The sequence below is a fragment of the Trichechus manatus genome, unplaced genomic scaffold (assembly GCF_000243295.1).
Source record: "Trichechus manatus latirostris isolate Lorelei unplaced genomic scaffold, TriManLat1.0 scaffold00001, whole genome shotgun sequence".
NCBI classification, from domain to species: domain Eukaryota; kingdom Metazoa; phylum Chordata; class Mammalia; order Sirenia; family Trichechidae; genus Trichechus; species Trichechus manatus.
Window position 1 is genome coordinate 4,604,077 of NW_004443937.1, and position 25,498 is coordinate 4,629,574.

Genomic DNA, 25,498 nt, shown 5'->3' on the forward strand with positions numbered 1-25,498 from the left:
TTAAAGTTTAAAGAATTCCGTTCCAACAGAGTCTGATTTCCCCCCATATAGGAACACATATGGAGTCCCTGGGTGTTACAAATGGTTAAGCGCTGGACTACTAGCCGAAAGGTTGGTGGTTCAAACCCACCCAGAGGTGCCTCAAAAGAAAGGCCTGGTGATCTGCTTCTGAAAGTTCACAGCCATGAAAACCCTATGGAGTGTAGCTCTACTCTGCAGCATATGGGGTTACCATGAGTTGGAGTAACTCGATAGCAACTGGTTTTAGGAACACATATGCACAACCTAATAAGCTGCATATGACTTTCATGTGGTCCAAAGAGATGTGGGGGGGGGGGCACTAACAGTATTTGCTGCACTCTATTACATGCTTCATGATAGTTTTTATTCCTGCTGTAATTCAGTCCTTGTTTATGTGATTATTTTCTTGCCCCTTTCCTTCATTAGACTGTAACCTCCATGAAGGCAGGGACAACATCTGTCTGCTCACTGCTGTATCCTCAGTACTTGGCACGGAACCAGAGCCTGGAACTTAGTACATACTCAATCACTATTCATTGAAAAAAAATATTGTTGTTGTTTTTGGGTGCCAGTGAGTCAATTCTGACTCCTAGCGACCCCATGTGACAGTGCAGAACTGCCCCATAGGGTTTTCTCAGCTATAATCTTTATGGGAACAGATCGCCAGGTCTTTTCTCCCTTGGAGCTGCTGGGCGGGTTCAAACTGCCAAACTTTCTGTTAGCGAGTGCTTAATCTACACGAGAGGCACATTTCTAAGTGTTTTACATATAATTTAGCGTATAATACTCTAAACAGCAGCCCTTTTGAAATATTCATTTTATTGATGTGGAAATTGAAGCACAGAGAGGTTAAGATATGTAATCAAGGTCACACAGTAAGTAAGCAAGCTTCCTTCAGTTTTAATGCCTTATAAATTTAAATAGCCTTATAAAATATTGCCAGCCAGTTGGGATACTCTTTTCCAGAACAGCTGTCTGGAAGGTAATTGACCTGAAGCTTTAGTTAGTGACTGGAGAATACTTACTCTACAGTGACCCTGTCAAAAATACTCAAGATGCTCGCTTCTCAGAGAAAATTGGACTTCGATTATCTTTCTATCCTTTAGCGTTTAAAAATTCTCATCATAAGGGAAATTGTAGAGGTCTACTGCTGTAGAATTGCAGGACAAGCCCAGAAATGGATATAGGAGGAGCAAAAATTTCTTCTAGTCATAGAGAAACTATTTCAAATCATGGTCTGGATTACATCTTTGGAAAAGAATGTTAGGTGTTGATGTTTCTTCTCAGAGTCAGCCATTCTGATCTGATGCCCTCTTCACTAAGGTGAATGGCTTATAAATTCCCAAGTCCATGAGGGGCTGAGGCCACCATGATTTCAATCATTCCACCACCCAGGCAAAACTTTCTGTTACAAGTAACAGAAAACTCTACTCAAACCTCCTTGAGCAAAGAAGGGAATTCACTGGCTGAAATAACGGAAGAAGTTCATTGGTGGAAATAACTTTACCCAGGGGCTCAAATGATGTTGTTGTGAATCTGGTGTTTTCCCAGATGTGTTTTAGTTCAGGCAGGGTTCTTTCCATATAGTGGTCTTTAATACCTCCAGGCTTACAACCTTTTCTCTCAGCAACCAAAGCTGTCAAAGCTTCTTCTTTTGTATTAGCTAGCTTAACACTAGCTGCTGTAACAAGCAAACCTCCCAAATTAAGTGTCTTAGTACAATAAGGGTATATTTTTCTCTCTCATAATATGTAGCCTGATGCAGGTGTTCCTGGCTGGCAAGTGGCTTTTCTTCGTGGAGCTGAAGTAGATGCTTGCTTCCCTGGTATCACTGTGTGCTCCTAGAGAATAGGGGCTGTGGCTCAATGCAGAGCACAGAACTAGATGCTCAGGGGAAGGCACTTTCTATTGCCTATGTAATAGCACCTGCTTTACCTTTTCTTCCTTACAACAAGCCCCTAAATTTGTTTACGAGGGAAGGTGCTCAACATAGGTGGGCCCAGACATAGGGAATGAATTTCATTGGTCTGAAGCATTTATCATGTTGTCAGGAAGGATCAGTCCCTGGAGAAGGACATCATGCTTGGTAACGTAGAGGGTCAGTGAAAAAGAGGAAGACCCTCAGCAAGATGGATTGATGCAGTCGCTGCAACAATGGGCTCAAGCATAACAACAATTGTGAGGATGGTGCAGGACCGGGTAGTGTTTCCTTGTGTTGTACTTAGGGTCGCTATGAGTCGGAACTGACTTGAGCGCACCTAACAACAACAACAACAAAGCCTTTATGGCAATCATATTCCTCTTTCTTAGCTTATTGGTTTAGAGATAGCCATGTGATCTTTTTCTGGCCAATGATATGTAAGAGAAAGTCTGGGGGAGGAAACGTGGGAAAGATTTTCCATTCTGAGAGAAGAGATGTGCATGGAGAAATCCCACTTTCCTTCCTACTTTGGATGTTAGTGTGTGTGGATGTTGTGTTTGAAGCTGTGGCAGCCCTCTTGAAATCATGACTGTGTCTCCACACCTGTTGCCTTTGAGTTGATTCCCACACGTAGCGACTCTGTAGAACAGAGCAGAACTGCCCCATAGGGTTTCCAAGGAGCGGCTGATGGATTTGAACTGCTAACCTTTCGGTTAGCAGCCGAATTCTTAACCACTGCACTCTATATCCCCATGGGAATCTAAAAAAATGTCAGCCTCTAGTTCTAGCATTGTTTAACCGTTAGATTAACCAACTTCTGGGCCTGCCTGTCTCCAACTTGTTGTTTTGTGAGGTAATGCATCTCTATTATTTAAAGCCAATTTTGATTGGCTCTTTCAGCTGTTATTTGCAGCTGAAAGCACCCTCACTGAAATGGAGTTCAATTAATGTTCATAGAATTGAATTGAGTTCCGCTAACTGATTTGGCTAACTTACTTTTGTAGTCCGTGCCATGTACAAGAATAAGTGCAAAGGATTGTAAAATCTCATTTCTGCTGCTTTCAGTTTCTTCTGTGAACCACAGGGATTTCAGGGTTGGATTGCCTGGAAATGTTTCCAAACCAGAGCCTTTTGGCCCACATACATTTAAGGAGTAACTTTCCTTGGGAAATTTCTTTTTTGGTTCAAGCGTTTAAAACGCAAAAGGCCTCTGGGTGTGCTGGCTTCTTGCTTCTTGGCATTCCCAAGTTTTATAGCTGAGGCATAATGACTAACTACAGGCAATTAGAGTGAGGTTACTACTAAGGGCTCTGGATACATGGAGAATACAGCTGGGTGGAGGCAGGTCTTTCTGGCATCAACCAGGGGAAGCTGTGCCAAAACACCTGTGCATTTCCCCAGGCTGTTCCAGAAAAACCTCTCAGTTTTAGGAAAAATCTGCCTCTCACCCCACCACCATATTTGGGGATTATTTGTATTTATTTGGCTTTTTAACTGTTCATAGGCAGGGTTTGTTTGTTTTTTTTAATAGCGCATTTTTACCCTCCCCATCCAGGAGATTCTACATAAAGCTACAAGGCCTTAGCCAGAGTTGTTTATGATGGATGAAGGATGGTGAAGCGGCAAAGCATTGTTGGTAGGTAAAATATGGGGTCAGATGGGTTGGGTTTTCACAGTTGTAGTTTATGTCAGCCCCACACCCAGTCCTTCCCCTCTTCTTCTGGTAACAGAAGTCCTTTCTCCTGTGGATTAGATGAGGTTTCCCTGGCCCTTTCCTTCATCAGCCATAGGGGAGGCATGTGACCCTGGTCTGATGGACCAGAGTGCCCCATTATCTTCAGCCAGAATGACTGGTTCTGGGAAAGCACATGCCCCATTGGGGGAATCAGAGTCCCTGTGAGAGATTTTGGAGTCCCTGGGTGGTGCAAAGAGTGAAGCACTTGACTCTGAACAAAAGATTGGCAGTTCGAACCCACTCATAGGTGCCTCAGAAGAAAGGCCTGGTGATCTGCTTCCAAAAGGCCATAGCCATGAAAACCCTATGGAGGAGTTCTACTCTGTACACATCAGGTCACCCTTAGTCAGAATCAGCTCGATGATAACTGGGTGTGTGTGTGTGTGTGTGTGTGTGTGTGTGTGTGTGTGTGTGTGAGAGAGAGAGAGAGTTGGTGTATGGATACTGAGCGGGAGGGGTCTCTATTTCTGTGGCAGTGGGGGTGATAAGGAAGATGAGAGCCTGACCCTGCCAGTGAGTAGGAAAAATTGATGTTCTTTTAATTAGGAGTTTAGTTTGGTTTCTTAAGTAGACATTGTTGGTGCCCTCCCCAAATCCCATTTACTCAGCTAGGACACAGATCCCCTAGCTGTTGGGAGTGTTGAGTGATAATGGCTTATAGCTGTTTCCTCCTTGCCAAGCCCCTTGCCACTGAGTCGATTTGGACTCATGGCAACCCTGTAGGACATTGTAGAACTGCCCCATAGGCTTTCCAAGGCTGTAAATTTTTACGGAAGCAGACTGCCACATCTTTCTCCTGCAGAGCCGCTGGTGGGTTTGAACTGCCAACCTTTTGGTTAGCAGCCAAGCACTTTAACCACTGCACCACTAGGGCTCCCCTTGAGCTGTATCCTTCCCTAGAGAATTGCTCTTGGCCAACAGGACCTACTCAACAGGAAATGCCCAGGAGATTATGCTACTACCAAAGATGTTCTAGTTAGAACAGTAGAAATCTAAGGCATGGGTAGCCAAAGATAAGACAGAAAATCCCATCCTCTTGCCTCAAGGTGGGACAGTGCTGTGATACCGTTCATACTCCAGATTTTCCTGGGAGATTAGCTGAGAGTAGATTTTAGCTGAAACCACATCTTTGCCCTGCCTCTTCCCTGGCCTTCTCCTGCACTTCCTTACAGGTTTCTACTGAGAGCTCTCCCTTAACAAATCCCATGCACAAGCAAACCTTTAGGCTGTGCTTCCAGGGAACCTGATCCAAAATACTGGCTTAGAATAACTTGAGGAACTGAGAGGAAAAAATTTCAGCAGTCAAGGATTTCCACTAACTTCTCCCTCAAAGCTTTGTGAAATCTAAAACTGGAGAAAGGTCAGAAGTAAAAGTTTCTTTTTCATTTTATCAGTCACATGCCACATTACATGTTGGTATTTTCTCTATATGAGATATATATACATATATTTATTTATTAACTTCCTTAACCGTTTATTAAAATATAGGAATTTAAAAATCTAACCAAAAAAATACTTATAAAGGTAGGCAACTGCCCTTACAGTATATCTAAAGGTAGACAGTGGACCCACTGGCAAGTCATTTCTCTGCTTTGTTTCTCCAGCCATCTTAGCTTCCTAGGAGCCCTGGTGGTGTAGTGATTAAGAGCTTGGCTGCTAACCAAAAGGTCAGCAGTTCGAATCCACCAGCCGCTCCTTGGAAACCCTATGGGCCACTTCTACTCTGTCCTATAGGGTTGCTATGAGTCAGAATCAACTCCACATAGTGGGTTTGGGTTTTTTTTTTTTTTCTGGTTAGTTTCCTCGGGCTGTTGTAACAAACTACCACAGAGTGAGTGGCTTAAGACAACAGAAATGTATTCTGTTACAGTTCTGGAGAAGTTCGAAATCAAGGTGTTGGCTGAGCCATGCTACCTTTAAAGTCTCTAATGGAGGATCCTTCCTTGCCTCTTCCAGCTTTGGTAGCCCCAGGCATTCCTTGGCTTGTGGCAGCGTAACTCCGGTCTCTGCCTCTGTCTTCACATGGCCATCTTCCCTCTGTGTCTGTGTCTGTATCTCTTTTCTTCCTCTGAATGAATAGCAGTCATAATGGATCAGGGCCCATCCTTGTCTTAACTTGATTACATCTGCAAAGACCCTATTTCCAAATAAGGTCACATTCACAGGTACTGGTGGTTAGGACCTCAACATATCCTTGTGGGGGCCCCAATTCAACCCATAACATCAGCATGGGATCGGAAGAGTTCTGAGGCTTAAAACAACAACAGAATAAAAAGAATAAAAATGACAATATTAGTAGTTGTCTCAGAGGAAAAGAAATATAGTATAAAAGTTGAAAGAATCAGTTTTAGAGTGAGAAGGATCTAGCTTTCTAATACCTCTTTAAATATCAGTTTCCTATCTGCAAACAGCAATATTAATTGTTAAAAATAACTACCTTATAATGCATGCTAAGTGTTAGCAGAGACCCTGACCCATAAGTGCTGAATAAGTGACAGCTGTTATAAAACTACAAGGGAAGAATCCTTGTAAACAAAGAGGGGTCCAGGCAGTGGCGTGCTGGAGTTACTCTCAAGAGCAGAAGGTTAAATTTTCAGAAATTTGAGAGCTTTTTGTTAAACTCACTCATCCTTGAAATTGAGTGTGGAGGGAATATTTACACCATGGAAATTGGCAGAGGCTGTAAATCAGGGCTCCTCTCTCTTCTGAGAGCAAGGTATTAAATACTTACCAGCACACCAAAAGGCCCAGGAGTGATCAAAGGTGTGACTTCTAGAGCCAATTTATAACCTTCTTCTGCAGGTGAGTGTGTTTTAGCCCCACTCGTTGCCTCTTTCCTGCCTGTTTCATACTTCTCTCTGCCACTTTCTCTGTTGGCATGCTCCACTCCTTCCCTCTCATATCCTCCCTTCCCTCAAGGCCCAGATCAAGTCTCACCTCCTCCAAGAAGTCTTCTCTGACTCTTCCTGCCCTCTCCAAGCGTCCTCTTCTCTGGACTTATTACCCATATCACTCACTTCTTATGTTAATACTCTTTTGTGCCAGACCAGTCTCTTGAAAATTTCTTTAAGCTCAGTAAAGGCAGAAGCATTTGTCTTATTCAATCCTTTCTCCTCCAGTATGTAGGTCATTGACAATCAGGGTCCAAAGACTCCTCTCTGCCTTGGGAGTCGGATAATCTGTGTGTCATTAGGCAAGTCACTTAACCTCGGTGAATCCATTTCCTAATTTGCAAAACGAGTAGATGGGACTATTTGTTTTTAAATTCCCTTCCAACACTGTCCTTCTAATAAAGCCCAGCTGAGCTAAGCTGACTTTTCCCCACTGGACTGTGAATTTTTTTAAGACTTGGAGCTTAGATATATGTGGTTATCCAACCCAAGTGCCTAATAGGATCAGTCCACACATTAAGTTTTCAACAAAGGCTTACTCACCTCAGCAGGAAAAATATTTCCAGGTACATATTACCCATAGGACCAATTATGAGAGGAGATTATCTGAATCAATGAGTAAGTCCAATTTATATCTGTAAGCCTCATACCTAACCCGCTTCTGTTTGTATAAACCTGCTGTACGATTTCAACCGCTTTAAAACAATCTGCTTATGGCTTGGTGAACGAGTCAGGATTCTCACAGGCATGACGCATGAAGTCATGATCAGAGCTGGGTGGTGAGTCACATCCTTGATGAATGACCAATGGCTCCTGGTCAGGGAAATGCACAGCCCCCAACCTGCACACTGTTGATCATCTCATCTACCAGGTCAGAGCCAAGGCCCACAGTGACATCAGGCCTGCAGGCTACAGCCGAGATGAGAAGTGCCTTGAGCCAGATGCTGGCTTTAGGGAATAGCCCTTCTACTCTCTCTTCTTGGGTAGGAAAGATCAGCCACTCTGTCTATCCTGGCAGATACACCTTTTTTTCCCCTTGACTCATTGAGAAGATTCATTATGATGAGGTTTCTGCCTCGGAAATGTTAACATTTGCCGCCAGTTGTTGCTGATTTTTTTTTATTGTGGTAAATATATAGGTAACAAAACATTTGCCATTTCTATAATGTTCACATGTACAGTGCAGTAACATTAATTACATTGATCATGTTGTTCAACCATCACCATTAACTCTTCCCAAATTTGTCCATCACCCATAATAGAAACACTGTGCCTGCAAGTTTTGCTGGATTTTGACAGTAAAGTTTCTGGGAAGGACAAGACACTTTGGCATACCCTTCTCACCTCGATGTTCACAAGGCTGCAAGCGTTATTTTCCTTATACACCAGATGACACCATGACATTTCCTGGTCAAGAACCACGGAGGCTCGTATGATCTACAGTATTAACTCTAAACTTCCTAGATCTTTAACAGTCTAACTCCCTACTTCCCAACTCTTTTTTCCCCATGACTTTTCCATGCATATTCTCTGCAGAAATAATGGTGCATCCTCATCCTCTCCTTCCTGCTCACCTCCTTCTTTTCCTTCCTCCCCCCTTCCTACCATACTGCTGGTACTATGCCCTACAGATACGGCTTAGACACTGCCTCAGGCCCCCAGGAGTTTAGGTTTTCGGCTGTTATCCTGAGCTGAAACTTCCTCTCTTCTTTACTCAGCCAAAGTCTTTGTAGAGCAGCTCAAGGTCTAACCCAACTAAGGAGGCATTTGTTCATTTCTTTGTTCCCTCATTCAATGAACATTTGTAGAGGACCCACTCTGTGTTAGCCTGTGTTCCCAATCTGGTGAGGACAAAGGCAGACAAGGTTCCTGTTCTCACCACGCTGTAGTGGGGGAGAGAGGAAAGAGCAAATAAAAATTAGATAAGAAAATATCAGAGAACAATGGCGGGTTCCACAATCTCTACCGGGAAGGGGTTGATGGCTGGAAGTTTGGGAGTAACATTGAGTAGGGGACAGATCTGTAATGTTTTAAAGAAATTTTAATGTTTAATTTTAAAACAAACAATAAAAATGAAAAGTTTGCTAAACTTTACATAACCCCCCCCACCCACCCCAAAAAAAAAGCAAAGAACAAAAAAAGCAAACAGTTGCTGTTGAGTCAGCTCTGACTCATGGTGACCCAGTGTGCGTCAGAGTAGAACTGTACTCCACAGGGTTTTCAGTGGTTGATTTTTCGGAAGTAGATCAGCAGGCCTTTCTCCCACGGCACCTCTGGGTGAACTCAGCCTCCAACCTTCCAGTTAGCAGCTGAAACATTAACTGTTTACACTACCTAGGGACTATACTGCATAAAATTGAGAAAATCTCAATAGTCTGCATCCAAAAATATTACTGTGGGTACTGACTCCTTGGCACCCCTTACTGGAGAGTAATAAGTATGATGAGAAGAGAAAGCAGGGAGATGAGTTAACCAGGGGTTAACTGACTGGTGGTCATCGGAAGCCTCTTGGAGTTGATGTTAAACTGAGATATTGGTGCCATGAAGGAAGTGCTGATCTAGGAGCAGAACTTCCCATACAAAGAGAACAACTAGTACAAAAGCCCCAAGGCAAGAAGGAGAGAGCTTGGAATACTCCAGAAACTGAAAGAAGGGGGCTGTGTGGCTGAAGTATGGTGGGGGCAGGCAGGGGGGCGCAGATTGGTGGGAGGTGGGAGTCTTATTGGAACACAGCCATACCGATTTGTTTCCTAGTGTCTCTGGAGCTATGGTGGCTCAATGGTTAAGAGCTCAGCTGCTAACTAAAAATTAGGCAGTTCAAATCCACCATCCACTTGTTGGAAGCCCTATGGGGCAGTTCAACTCTGTCCTATAAGGTTGCTATGAGTTGGAATCAACTTGACGGCAACGAGTGTTTTTTTTGTTTGTTTTATGACTGCTTTTTTGCTACAAGGACAGAGTTGAGTAGTTGCAACAGAGACTGTATGGCCCGCAAAACCAAACATATTTACTTTACAGAAATATTTTGCAGACCTCTGCTTTAGAAGTTTAAAAGCAGGAAAGTGGTATAATCTGATTGATAATTCACAGAGATCTCTGTGGCTGTCAGGTGGAGTGCTATATTTTTATGCAAATAATGCTGGCCTTCAGAGTTTGTTTGCCTACTGCACCCTCCCGCCTCGAGGCACCCTCACATGCCCTCACATGACACTCCTCTTCCACAAGTTCCTCTAGGGGGAGAGCACGGCAGGCAAACAAACTCAGAAGGTACCCATTATTTGTGTATTTGTGGCTGAACCTTGAGCTGTCTCCTGTGTTGGTCTGAGTGTCTTGCTAGACATCCACTATACTTTGTTCAAGGACGGTTCCCTGCACAGGGCTGGGCGTGAGAAAGCTGAGACAGAGAGGGTTTAAGGTCCTAGAGCTGTAAGTTGTGGAGCAAAGACTGGAATCTACCAGACTGCCTTCACAGCCCAGGTGTTTTCTCTTACATCCAGCTGCCTTTGATTGGAGAAGCATGAAACGCCTCTGCACTCTATAATTCTGGAGCAAAACAAAGTAAATCAGTGAAATGCTGGTGGCATAAAGAAAACACGTGTAAAAGGGAGTTATTTTTAAATATTGTTTTTGGTAAAAAAATGACCAGAAGTAGAGGTGACCTCCAAAACTCATTATCCAATCCTCTAATCTCTGGGAAGATAACGAGTACAGCAACAAGACAGATGACTGTGAGCAATGCTTGGTTGATATAACTATATTAAAAAATCTTCATTTGCTTTCTTTAAACCAGAAGTAGGTTGTGTTGAGTAACTTGAATAACTAAAAGAACTGTTTTCAAATAGTCTCCCTGCCAAGTTTGACACTCTAAATATTTGAAATGTTCCAAGGAAGAGAACTGAGATTATCAAAGTGAAGAATAAAAAGGGAAGCTAGATATTTGAACCAAGAGGGAGAGTTTGCCAAGCCTAATCCAGCAGGAAAGGTTTATACTTGGCTACTTACCTAAAGGTTGGCAGTTTTAACTCAAACAACAGTACTGTGAAAGAAAGGCCTGGCAATCTGCTTCCATTAAGATCACAGCCAAAAAATGCCCTACAGGGACAGTTCTACTCTATCACATGGGGTTTCCATGAGTCGGAATTGACTCAAAGGCAGTGGATTTTTTTTAATCCAGCACGTAACACTTAGAAAGGGATTTTCAAAGAAGTATGTTTTGGCTAGCTGTGGCAAAATCATGAATCACAAGATAATGACATTGTGAGCTGTAAACAGTTTTAATTTATACAGGTGACATTTAAAATGCTAATCAGACCTTACGATAATTGCTGGGAGTTAGGGGGCCTCTGCTGGGAACTCTTCCAGTTCCTATGGAAATGATTCAAAACACAACCAGATCAGGGAAGGTGTTTCTGGCTGGCTGACTTGGGTTTTGACTTCTACAGAGTGAGGGAGTTTGAGTGACTGTCAGTTGTGGGGTTGCTTTTGGTAACTGAAATCTATAGACTCCAGCCTGAGAGCACAGAGTGAGAACTCATCCCAGCAAGGGAAGATTTCAATACAGCCCTTGTGGTTTGGTCATCTTGCAAATGCAGATGCAGTGATACTAAGAAAATTAGCTCCGTGTTTCACCAACTCTGAGTTTGTGCGTTTATCGGAGGCCGCTAAAAACCAAACTAAACCCACCGCCTTTGAGTGGATTCTGACTCATGGCGACCCCCTGTGTTACCGAGTAGAACTGTTCCATTGGGTTTTCTTGGCTGTAATCTTTATGGAAGCAGATTGCAAGGCCTTTCTTCTGTGGTGCCACTGGGTCGGTTCAAACCACCAACCTTTAGCTTAGTAGATGAGCACAAACTATTTGTGCCTCCCAGGGACCTTTTGTCAGAGACCACTAAAAAAAAAGTTATGTAGAAGCTTTTTTTTTCTTATTGATTAAATATTCCACAGTTCTTCAGATATGTGCTTGTTCAACACTCTACAAAATTTTGAGTGACTGTCATGTACTCAAGGCTTGGTGGCTCGGAATCTGGTGATGAACAAGGCAGACAAGGTCCCTGTTCCTGTAGAACTGATATGTGGAGGGAGAAAGTAATACACAAAACAGATAAATATATACTTCAGGTAATATCATATCTCTGATGGGTAATCCCCCCCAAGACCAAAGCAGGGTAATGGGATACAGTGACATGTAGGTGGGGTGAGGGGTGAAAGCGTAGATAAAGTGGTTAGGGAGGCCCTTGCTGAGGAAGTTAAACTGGAACTGAGACCTGGATGATTAGAGTTCCATCCACCAGGGATGAGAGTGTTCCAGGCAGAGGGACTAGCAAGTGCAGAGGCTCTGAGGTGACAAGATTGGCATTTTTGGCAGGAGAGAGGGAGGCAGGAGAGACCTTCTGGAGGAGAAGAGCAGTATGAGATGAAGTGGGAGGTAGGAAGGGACAAGAGTCTGGATTTTCATTGAGTCCCATAAGAGATCTCCCTAGACCACCTGTGGTGTTTCTGTTTTGAACTTCCCTCTGGGACATCTGTCAGGTGTACTGTGGAGAGTAGCCCTCTGTTTGTTTGGAGAGTGAATGTGATGATGCCTACTGTCCTTCCAGGTTTGAATGCATGGCAGTGAGTGGTTTTTAAATATTTTATTGAAGGGTGGGTGTGATCCTAGCAAATCACTCTAACACTGAGCTTAGTTTCCTTACCTGTGAAAAGCGGTGAAACTATATGCCCTATTTAGTCAAACCCACCACCTATCTATCAGTTTGTCATGTTGTGGTGAGTTGTATGTTGCTGTGATGCTGGGAAGCTATCTACCAATATTTCAAATACAGCAGGGTCACCCATGGTGGACAGATGTCAGTGGAGCTTTCAGCCTAAGATAGACTAGGAAGAAAGGCCTGGTGATTTACTCCCAAAATTCAGCCAGTGAAAACCGATGGATCACAGCAGAGCATCATTCGACTCGCTTGCTTTGGACATATCATCAGAAAGGATCGATCGCTGGAGGAGGACATCATGTTTGTTGAAGTAGAGAGCCAGCGAGGGTGAGGGAGACCCCCAGTGAGATGGATTTACACCATAGCCTCAACAATGGGCTCAAACATGTGATTGTGAGGATAATGCAGGACCAGGCAACATTTCGTTCTGTTGTACATAAGGTCACCACAAGTCCGAGTCGACTTGAAGGAAGTGATCTGTCATTTAGTTAAATAATGGTTATAAAAATAATATAGAGGGCTAGATATGAAAAAAAAAATTTCTTAAGGTAAAACTACTACAGAAAGAAAGGCTAGTGACCTTGGAACTGATGGTTTGAGCATCTCCACCCCTGTCCTGCCCATATGGACAGCTCTCTTCATGGAACTTCTCTTAGGCTTTCTGTATGTACCAGGACACCTGTATGGCGCGATTTATTTATTTATTTAAATTTTATTTTATTTTTTCAGATTTCCATAGAGGACAGAAAAACAATTCTAAAAGATGGCAGAAATAAGGAATTCATTCTAAAAATATAGTTTGGTGTAATTCTGTCACGTTGGGACAGATCTTCCCTCTGAACATGTTCTGCTACTGACTGCCCTGCTGGAGTCTTTTCTGCCTTGAAGCCGTTTCCAGGCAGGTCTTAAACACTGCTTGACTCTCATGTCACGGACAGGCAGGGGCTATCTTCCAATCCACGGGTTCCAAGGAGAGGGTAACATATTCCTCTGAAGAAGTGCACTTTCTATCTCAGAATAGTACGTGAACACTTTGTATAGTGGACACAGTTTAAGTTAAGTAGGCACATAATTCATCAAAGTGTAAAAAGATGACAGGGAAAAATGCTACATATCAGAATAAGACATTCAAATGTGATGTGAATGTTTAAGGCAGCTGGTGCCCAAATAGGCGAGTCAAGGAAGGTGGTCTCGGTTTGGAGGTGATTTTGCGTCTAGAGGAATCCTCTTCCTGCTCTCAGTGACAACACTGTAGAGCACATCTTCTTTAGGGCCAGTGATACTTGAGATACTGGATGGTTTCATTGTTCACCTGTGGTCCAAACAGAGGGTTGAGCTGGGCCAGAATTGCAATCAGCCAAAAGAGGTAGCAGCAAACTGAACAAGTCACCAACATACTGATGATAACTCCTTGATTAGGACGCTTAGGGATGAACCAGGGCACTAAGAAGCCCATGAGGCCCCAGAACATGCTCATCATGATGACAGGCACTGTGAGGCTGTTGTACGCCATGGATGTCTCCAGATCTGCCAGCCCCTGCCCCACTACCTCACTTTGGTCCCACTCAGAAGTGTACCTGGTACAATTTAAGGAGTATGGAAGTATCTTCTCACTTCTCAAAATAGTGCTATCACCTGCTTTTTTAAAAAAATTATTTTCTGTTGTTGAAAATATACACAGCAGAACATACACTAATACAACAATTTCTACATTACAATTCAGCGACATTGACTATATTCTTTAAGTTGTGCAACCATTCTCATCCTCCTTTTCTGAATTGTTCCTCCCCCACTACGTAATCTCACTGCCCCCGAGTCTCCTATCTAACCTTCCTAGTTTCTGCTGTCACTTTGATCCCATATAGATAGTTCTTTAAAATAGCACAGTGCTCAAGGCAGACATTCTTTACTAATTAAGCTAAACTATTGTTTGGTTTAAAGAAGATTTCAGGGGATAGTTTTGGTTTAAGGTTTAAAGATTATCTCAGAGCAATAGTTTCAGGGATTCATCCAGCCTCAATGGCTCCAGAAAGTCTGAATTCTATAAGAATTTGAAATTCTGTCCTGCATTTCTCCCCCTTTTGATCAGGATTTTTCTCTTTGATCAAAACATTTGATAATTATCCTCCACTTCTTTATGATAAAAAATTGACATTTCTATAACTTAAGTCCTACTGATGATGCAAGGTCCTTCACCTCCAGCACAGGGCTTATTATGTCACATCACAGGTACTAAATACATGCTTGTGGAATGAATTAACAAGTTTCATCCATTGGTTCTAATATGCTGTCTGGATTCTCTCCCTTGTGACAAATCTTCACGTCTTAAAGACAGTGCTCAAATATTCCATGACTGTTATTCCTTAAAGTATTTCGCATTTGTCTGGCTCCAATCTTTTTACCATCCCGGTAGCTTTCCTTCTGATGCTTGTAAAGGTTACTCTTAAAACACAATGCCCAGAACTGGTCACACTTAGCTGAAAGTCTCGCCCAGCTCTGTGTACATTGTTCTGACCTCAGCAGAGTACTCTCCAGTTTGCTGCGGACCTCACGTCTCCCTATTGTCACCCACTTCCTGCTGCTTTACTTTGTTTATTTTGCCTACCTGTCTCTTAAAGTCTTGGAATTAGTAACTGTTGATTAAAATCCTTTTAAATAATAACGGAGACCATGTCCAAGCTATAAACATTCATTAATCATGTGTGGGAATAAATAAATAATTTAATGAAAAGATTTATATGAAGGAGATCCTGATTCCTTATTGTGAGAGAAAAACAACTGCATGTAACCTGGAATGACATGCCCCGGAGAAGTGGCTCCTTATTTCAAAAACACCAGCCATGGCTTATGAAGAACATCATGTATAAGCTTCTCGATGCTGACTGCCTGCCTGGAGGCATCTAGGATAGTAAGAGGATACACCTGAGTTGTAAAAGGCTGGCTACTTCTTTGGCCCAGGAGGGCAGAGCTAGCAAGAGCTCCCCCAGAGGATGGTTATCTCGTGAACTAGTAATTATCTGCAGTTAACTTTGGACCTATGTGTAGTAAATAGCATCAGAGTCACCTGTGAATTCCAAAACCTGTGGCTTAACATCATTTTACTTTGCCCTAAATGTTTGTTTCACTCTTTTAAAATGGAATTGAAATCTAATTATTAATCTGAAGTGTGCGTGTGCACAAGTGCATGTACACACACACACTCACACACTCACACACATACTGCGCTCCTGCTGAGAGCCAGGTGCTCTACTAGGGGTGGAGTGATGAATAGGACTCACAAACTTCCTGCAAAGCCTGTTTCTTTTCAAATACATCCTGTCCTCCCTAAAGCACTCCAAAGAAAAATTGCAAAGTGGGTGAAGTGTCTTTGGCACACTCACCATGCCCTTTCTCTTCTTCTCTGCCATAAGCACCCCTAACTCTTTTTCATTAACCCTCTTCCAAATCTTAGGAAATGTCCTCACATCACCAATTTAAACCTGCAATTGCCAGTTAGATGCCCACAGGCCAATAGTTACTGTAAGATGGGATCGGTTTGGTCAAGTATTGGCCTATACAGTGTTAAATTTGTTTTTATATTAGTTGCAAAGAAATTTAATACAAACACTCATTCAGATACTAACACCTAGACTTTCAGATTTTTTTAATATATAAATTGGACAATTTGGGGTCACTCAGGGCCCACATTCCTGCATGACAACAATTAGCAAGAGCTGAGTAGTCGCTGTCCTTCAGAGAAAGCATATATTGTCCAGTTTGCAGCAGTCCTCACAACTCCCTGTTGTCACCCACTTCCTGCTGCTTCATTTTGCTTACTTTACCTGCCTGTCTCCTATAGGCCTGGTATTGGTGACTGCTGATTGAAACCCTTTGAGATAATTTTTATCCCCGTCATTCCTTTTCCCCAGAGAGTTTGCATCTTCAGTTTTATGCTGTCTCTTATTGAAGAAATTTCATGTAGATCAGAGAGGTGTATTATTGTAAAGATCTCTTTTTAAAGACTTCTTTAAGTCCTACTATGTAGCTTTTTAGATGTTTGTACATAAAGCAGATTCTAACCTCTTAATCTGGCACAGGACCAGGCAACATTTCCTTCTGTTACATGTAAGTTTGCCATGTATCAGAGCTGACTTAATGGCAACTCACAATAACAACTTCTTTATTGGATACTTTCAACATTTACAGATTTTAATGATTTTATTTTTCTCTCTACTGTTTTGTTTAAAATGTCTTTTTTCAGATGGAGCCCCGGTGACACAGGGGTTAAGAGTTCGGCTGCTAACAAAAAGGTCGACAGTTCGAATCCACCATGGGACAGTTCTTCTCTGTCCTGTAGGGTCACTGTGAGTCAGGATCGCCTCCTTGGCAACGGATGTGTTTTTTTGTTTAGTTTTGTTTTTTAACCTGCCTTGAAGCTAAGGTGAGTTTCCTACAAACGACATTAAATCTCTTTTTGGGCCCATTACACAGGAAAGCTTTCATTTAGCTGGCTTGACCTTTCTCTGTTCTCTCTCCAGGATTTATTATCAGCTTATTTTCTTTGGTGAACCTCATCTGCCACTCCTTTTCCTAGATTTATAAACAATCTTCTCCCTTTTCTGTGACCTGAATGGTGTCTGGCTATGCGATACTATACCAATTAAACAATGATGTTCAGCTAGAGCATGTTGAGAAGCTATTTGAAGACAATAATGTGTACCTTTGTCTTGAACTCTTCTGAAAAAAAATATTGTTGCTGTTTTTTTGTCAAGGGCCTCATGTAGAGAGCATTTTTCTTTCAGTGTGGAGATTAGTCTTTCCATTTATGTCCCATATTAATCTCAGTTCTTCCTCTTCTCTTTTGCTGTTTTCATGGGCTTTGGAGTTAGAGTTCTAGGTTCAAGTCACACCTCTGAACTTGATAAACTATGTCACCTTTTTCTGGAGCCATGGAGGCTGGATGAACCCCTGAAGCTACTGCCCTGAGATAATCTTTAAACCTTAAAGCTTGAACCCCTGCAGTCTTCTTAAAACGAAACAATAGTCTAGCTTAACTAGTAAAAGATGTCTGCCTTGAGCATTATGCTCTTTTAAGAACTATTTATATATCATCAAAGTGACAACAGCAACTCGAAAGATTAGACAGGAACCTTAGAGGGCAGTGAGTTATGTTAATGTGGGAGAAACAACTCAGAAAAGGAGAGTGATAATGATTGCACAATTTGGAGAATGTAATCCATGTCACTGAATTGTACATGTAGAAATGGTTGCATTGGTGTATGTTTTGCTGTGGATATTTTCAGCAACAACAAAAATAAGCTATGTGACCAAAGGCAAGTTGCTTAGCCTCTCAGAGCTTTAGTTTCCTCCTCTGTAAAATGGGGCAATAATATTCCCTACCTCATAGAGTTGTTGTAAGCATTACATCCTATCGTGAATGTAAAGCACTTAGCCCAGGGCTTGGCACATAATAGTTGCTCAATAAGTATTAGCAGCAGACAGGTCTACTTAATACTTCACAGTTCTCAAAGTACTTTCACATAAATATAATCCCCATAATCCCCAGTAAGAGAAGAAAACATGTATTTCCTTTTTTGTTTTATTCTTGAAGAATCAGGCACAGAATGATGAAGGTACCTGAACAAGTTCACTCCATCCTGTCAAAAAATGGCAGAATAAACTCAGTACTGGAACCAGGGCCAATGAGAGTGAGGGAGAGGTTGTACTAATTATTAGGGCGCTAGAGGCCTAGAGGAGTCTCTGGGTGGTACAAATGGTTAACTCGCTCTGCTGCTAACCAAAAAGTTGGAGGTTTGAGTCCACCCAGCGGTGCCTTGGAAGAAGGGTGTGGCTATCTACTTCTGAAAAACCAGCCGTTGAAAACCTGATTGAGCACAGTTCTGCTCTGACACATCTGGGGTTGCCATGAGTCGAGGTCGACTTGATAGCAGCTGGTTCAGAGGCCTGGAGGGGCCCTAGAGTCTGACTGTGCTGAAATCCTGTGTAAAGACACTGAGCTCTAGACAGGGGATTTAAGCACATTTTCCTCCCTGGGATGAATCTGCTTTCAGCAGCAGTCCCACCCACAGAAAAAAGTTCTCATTAGGGTCAGGATTGGGCTGTGTAGGAAAGATTTTCTAGGGTGACCAACCCTCCCTGTTTGCCCAGGACTGAGGGGTTTCCTGGAAGGTGGGCGTTTCAATACTAAAACTGGAACAATCCCAGACAATCTGCTCAGACTTCCTACGAGGACACCAAAAAGCTAGAGGCCAAAAAAAAAAAAAAAAAAAAAAAAAAAGTTTAGGGATGTCTAGGCACTTTTTCTCTTTTTGGTTGAGAGAGCTGCTTTCTAATGCTGGGAACTAGGAGTGCCCAGTGCTTGAGAAGAAACACATAGATTGATAAAATAAGTATTTCCAGACTGGTGGTGTCAGTCGAGTATAAAAGGGCAGTGGATTGTCCAGTATGGGGCTGCTAGCCACATGTGGCCGTGGGGTATTTGAAATGTGATGTCCTGTAGCTGCCAAGTACACCCTGAATTTCTAAGACTCTGTACGAAGAAGAAGAATGTAAAATACCTCATTAACAACTTTTATGTTGATTAAATTATGGTGTTGGCAAAGAATATTGAATATACCATGGACTGTCAGAAGAACGAACAAATCTGTCTTGGAAGAAGTACAGCCAGAATGCTCCTTAGAAGTGAGGATGGCGAGACTTTGGACATGTTATCAGGAGGGACCAGTTCCTGGAAAAGGACATCAATGTTTGGTAAAGTAGAGGGTCAGCGAAAAAGAAGAAGACCCTCAATGAGATGGATTGATACAGTGGCTGCAACAATGGCCTCAAACATAGCAATGATTGTGAGGATGGTGCAGGACTGGACAGTGTTTCATTCTGTTGTACATAGGGTTGCTGTGAGTCAGAACCGACTTGATGGCACCTATCAACAAATAACAATATGCTGAGATGCTAATATTTTAGGTATATTGGGTTAAATAAAAAAAATTATTAAATCTTCAAAAAAGGCAGTGGCACAGCAAGAATTTGTTTTTCTCCCTACCTACATCCAAAAGGAGCCACATGCCTTGTCGGGAGCCAAGAAACCAGGGAAGAGCAGTTCCAGGAAAAGCTTCTCCTGCATATTCTCTGTGTAGCCATCTTGAGGTATTAAGTTCTGGATGTAGGCCTTTGCTACTCCAAGCGCAATCTGTGTGCCAAAACATTGGCCTCCCCTGGAAGCCTGTCATATATGCGGACTCCCAGACCCTATATCAAGCCTCCTGAACCATTTGTACTTTAGCAAAATTCTTAGGCAAGTCAGATGCACAGTAAAATTTGAGAGGCTCTGATCTAGGCTTAAATCAACGGTTCTTAAATTTTGGTTAGGTATCAGAATCTCCTGGGGAACTTGGTAAAAACACCCAGGCCATTTTCTACTTCAACAAGCAGGGGTCTATGTGCACTTTATTAGCTCCCCAGGTGATTCTGAGACACACACAATCTTTTCCTGCACAGTTTTGAAGACCACTGGAGCCCTGGTGGAGCCCTGGTGGCACAGTGATTAAGAGCTTGGCTGCTAACCAAAAGGTCAGCAGTTTGAATCTGCCAGCCGCTCCTTGGAAACCCTATGGGGCAGTTCTACTCTGTCCTATAGAGTTACTATGAGTTGGAATTGACTTGATGGCAATGGGTTTGGATGAAATAATTAGGTATTTACAGCAGGTCTAGGTGGACTGGAGTCCCTGGGAAATACAAACGGTTACCATGCTAGGCTGCTAATTGAAAGTTTGGAGGTTTGACTTCACCCAGAGGCACCCTGGCGATCTACTTCTAAAAATTCAGCCACTGAAAACCCTATGGAGCACAGTTCTACTCTGATACACTTGGAATCACCATGAGACTGAGTTGACTTGATGGCAACTGGTACTGTACTGGTAAGATTCTTCTCACCAGCCTCTAATCTACCTGCAATGTTGCAGGAGCAAAGCTGGAATTCAAAACTAGATTTGTGTTCCACAGCTCTTTCAGGTACACCAGAAGCCTGTCGTACCTGCAGTGGTGAAGAGGTCGCCATGATATGTCAAGTATCTGTGAGTCTACTCTTTGGCAAGGTGAGCATGTACTCTGGGTGGGAGTTATTAGGAGGGGAGGAGTTAGTGGATCAGAGGGCTTGACTTTGCCTTTTCCTGCTCACACATACTCTGAGGTCTGGTGTGATAGGACTCAAAGCAGAATTTGACTCCTCTGTTGCTGGGCCTTAGGAGTTGAGGTGAAAGTTCACGCCAAACTAAAGTGTTATATGCGACGTTGTAACAGGGATTTCCACACTTGTCTATCAGTTTGTCATACTGTGGTGGCTTGCATTTGCTATGATGCTGGAAGCTATGCCGTTGGTATGTCAAATACCAGCAGGGTCACCCACAGTGGACAGGTTTCAGCGGAGATTCCAGACTAAGACAGACTAAGAAGGAAAGCCTAGTGATCTATTTTTTTTCTTTAATAGTATTTTATTGTGTTTTTGGTGAAGTTTTACACGGCAATTTATGTTCTCATTCAACAATTTCTACACAAGTTGTTCAGTGACATTGGTTACGTTCTTCACAATGCATGAACATTCTCATTATTTTTTTTCAGGTTGTTCTATTTCTATTACTCTAGTTTCCCAGTCCCCTTACATTCTCATCTTTGTTTTAAAGTAATTTTTGACCGTTGGTCTCATATAGGTGATTTTTTAAAGGAGCATAGTACTTACAGGTAATAGTCATTATTTTTTGAGCCAATTTGTTATTTAGCTACAAGGTGACTTCAGGGATTAGTTTTGGTTCAAGGTTTGAAGAGTATCTCAGAGCAATAGACTCAGGGATTCCTCCAGTCTCAACCAATCGAGTAGGTCTGTTTTTTTTTTTTTTTTTTTTTTTTTAAGTAATTTGAGGCTCTGTTCCATATTTTTTTCCCATTCTATCAGGGTCCATCTACTGTGGCCCTGATTAGATGATTGGTCATGGTAGCTGGGCACCATCTAGTCCTTCTGGTCACAGGGTAGATGAGGCTGTGGTTTGTGTAGACTATTTGCCCTGTAGACTAGTTTCTTCTTTGAGTCTTTTGTTTCCATCTTTCTGTTTTGCTCTGGATGAGTAGAGACCAATAGTTGCATCTTAGATGCTACTCACAAGCTATTATGACCCCAGACTCTACTGTATTTTTACACAAATAACACACACCTTCTACGTTTGTTTGCCAACTGTGCCTCCCATGAGGTATTTTCATAACGGCTACTCTGCCAATTTTTTTACATGTTGCTGGAAAAAATTAGCATAGCGCACTTACGAAAATACCTTGTGGGAGGAGTGCATGGTTGGCAAACAAACATAGAAGGTGCATGTTATTTGTGTAAAAATATGATACTAAACTAGGATGTAGAACATAACTTTATGAACTAAATTATGCCAAATGACTGAGATGTTCCATGAGACTATGGCCCTAATCCTTCGAACCCAGAATTCCAATCCTGCGAGGTGTTAGGTTATGTCTAGGAAGTATCTGTAACTGTCCCCCTATGTGCTTTATTGTATATATAAATATATGTGTATAAAGTCATATAGATGCATATATATTTACATATGCAGATACGTATATATACACACATTGATCTACTTCTGAAAATTAGCCAGTGAAAACCCTATGGATCACAGAATATTGTCCAAGGCTTCTACCTGCTTGCTTTGAACATGTCATCAGGAGTATCTTAGTCATCTAGTACTGCTCTAACAGAATTACAAGTGGATGACTTTTACCAAGAGAAATTTATTCTGTCACAGTCTAGTGGGCTACAAGTCCAAACTCAAGGCATCAGCTCCAGGGGAAGGCTTTCTCTCTCTGTTGGCTCTAGAGGAAGGTCCTTGTGATGCATCAGTCTTCCCTTGGTCTGGGAGCATCTCAGCACAGGAACCTCAGGTCCAAAGGACACGCTTTGCTCCCGGCACTGCTTTCTTGGTGGTATGAGGTTCCCATGTCTCTGCTTGCTTCTCTCTTTTATATCTCAGAAGAGACTGGCTTAAGACACTATCTAATCTTGTAGACCTCATCAGTATAACTGCCGCTAATCCGTCTTATTATTACATCATAGTGATAGAGTTTACAACACATAAGGAAATCACATCAGATTACAAAATGGTACACAATCATACAATACTGGGAATCATGACCCCACCAAGGTGACAGAAATTTTTGGGGGACACAATTCAATCCATGACAAGGAGGGACAGATTACTGGAGAAGGACATCATGTTTGGTAAAGTGGAGGGCCAGCGAGAGTGAGGGCAACCCTCAGTAACATGGATTGACACAATGGCGACAACAATGGACTGAAACATACCAACGATCATGAAGATGGCTCAGGACTGGGCAACATTTTGTTCTGTTATACATAAGATCACCATGAGTTGGAGTCGACTTGACAGCAACTAACAACAATAGGGATTTACATTGGTGGGTGATGGGAAGTGCTTAATATGAGAAAGGAATAAAGGTATAAAGGTTATAATTCACTTAATTTATGATTTGGCTTTGGAGTTTGTCTTAGTTATCTAGTGCTGCTATAACAGAAATACCACAGGTGGATAGCTTTAAGAAACAGAAATTTATTTTCTCAAGGTTTAGGTGGCTAGAAGTCCAAATTCAGAGCCCTGCCTCTAGGGAAGTCTTTCTTTGTTGGCTCTGGAGGAAGGTCCTTGTCTCTTTAGCTTCTGCTTCCTGGTTCCTTGGAGATCTCTGTGTGTCTTGACATCTGTTTTACCCCATCTCTGCTTCCTTAATCTGCTTTTTTAATATTTATATTTTATCACATATTTTTAAGAGACACAATTCAATCCATAACAGAGTTGTAGCAAATGCCTGTGGTGCCCTTGCATTTAAACCCTTGGCCAGACTCTGGTTTCAGCTGCAGCTGTGATGGGCAGTTCCATGTGGCTCAGACTCACCTGCCATTCTCTGCCTGGGGCTTTCTTCAACACAGGGAACCATCTCAGCCTGGAGGATTGGAGGAGTTGACTAGGGACAGCTCTCAGTCAATGGAGGAAGTAGATCAATGCTTCAGACTCTGGTACTCCAGGGATCATTTATGGAAGGCACTCTACATTTTCTCAGTCCCTGGGGGAATTGAGCTCCCATTGCCTATAGCAGCTTCAAAAGTGCACCCTTATATTAACTCTGCCTTTCCTGTCTTACTCTCCTCACTCCCTTCTGCTTCCTTTGTGCATCTCCCATACAAACTAAGAGTCCCTGAATCCTTATCTCAGCCTCTGCTTCTAGGGAACCCAAATCCAGACAGAAGGCAACTTTGCCTCTTTCTCCAATCTTCTAGTGTCACTAAACATCCCCTGACCATTCCCCTTCGAACAAGCATCATGGGTTTCTCACTTATAGCTCCCTCCCTATTTTCTTGCACATGGGCATTTCCCACAAAAAAATCCTTGCATATGTATATACATATGTACACATAATATACATATATACATGATATACACATATACACATACATATATGTGTTTCTTTTGGTAAAATATATATAAACATAAAATAGCCATTTTAACCATTTCTAAGTGTATAATTCAGTGACATTAATTATATTCAGTGTTGTGCAACCATCACCACTGTTCACCCCAAATACACTCTGTACTTATTCAGTAATAACTCCCATCCCCCCTTCCCGAGCCACTAGTAACCACTACTCTACTTTCTGTCTCTATGCGTCTGCCTATTCCCGGTATTTCATATAAGTGGAATGACACACTCTTGCTTGACAAAAATGAAGATGACTTGAAGCACTTACTGATGAAGATCAAGGACTACAGCTTTCAGTATGGATTATACCTGATGAACATGAAAAAAAAAAAAAATCCTCACAACTGGACCAATAAACAACATCACGACAAATGGAGAAGAAATTGAAGTTGTCAATAATTTCATTCAACATCCATGGAAGCAGTAGTCAAGAAATAAAATGACATATTGAATTGGGCAAATCTGCTGCAAAAGACCTCTTTAAAATTTCAAAAAGTAAATATGTCACTTTGATGACTAAGGTACAACTGACCAGCAATGGTCTTTTTAATTGCCTCGTATGCATGAAGAAACTGGACAATGAAAAACGAAAGATAGAAGAAGAATTGATGCATTTGATTGCAGTGTTGGCAAAGAATACTGGATATACTGTGGACTGCCAGATGAATGAACAAGTCAGTCTTAAAAGAAATACAACCAGAATGTTCCTTTGAGGTGGCTTGCTTGCTTTCTAAAGGTCATCAGGAAAGACCAGTTGCTTGAAAATGATATCACGGTTGGTAAAGCATAGGGTCAGTGAAAATGAGAGAAACCTTCAATGAGATGGATTAACACAACAGCCTCACCAATGGACTCAAACATACCAGTGATCATGGTGATGGTGCAGGACTGGGCAACATTTTGTTCTGTTACATATAAGGTCCTCATGAGTTGGAGCCCACTCCACAGTGATTAACAACAAGGATCATACAATATTTGTCCTTTTGTGTCTGGCTTATTTCACTTAGCATAATGTTTTCAAGGTTCGTCCATGTCATAGTACTCATGGGTACTTCATTTCTTTTTATGGTTGAATAGTATTACACTGTATGTATACAATGTATATCACAATCTGTTTATCCATTCAACTGTTGATAGACATTTGTTTGCACCTTTTGGCTATTGTGAAAAATGCTACTATGAACATTGGTGGACTAATATCTGTTTAAATCCTAGCTTTCAAGTCTCGGGGGTATATACCTAACAGTGGAATTGCTGGATCATATGGTAATTCTGTGTTTAACTTATTGAAACCACCAACTGTTTTCCACAGCAGCTGAACCATTTTACAATCCAACCAGCAATGCAGGAGGGTTCTAATTTTTCCCATCCTTGCCAACACTTGTTAGTTTCTGTTTCTTTTGATAATACCTGTCTTATTGGGTGTGAGGTGGTATCTCATCATAGTTTTTATTTGCATTTCCTTGCGTGTTTCATCCCATCTTGGTGTCTGCTTTCTACAAAACTGGACTAACACACAGAGCATTATGTTTGTTCTTATATCCCTTCTGCTTTCCTCCTCCCTCCTGTTTTCCTTGCCTGCTTTTATTTATTTTTAATAACATAATCTCTTTCTTCAATTGTCTCAGCTGCTTTTCTATTACTTCCTTGCTCTGCTCTAACCTCTCTATCAATG

General features: G+C 42.0%; 1 pseudogene; it reads right to left on the bottom strand.

The window, feature by feature from the left end:
• Positions 1 to 13,546: 13,546 nt before the first annotated feature.
• On the bottom strand, positions 13,547 to 13,792 carry LOC101343466 (V-type proton ATPase subunit e 1 pseudogene; annotated as a pseudogene).
• Between the last annotated feature and the right edge of the window lie 11,706 nt (positions 13,793 to 25,498).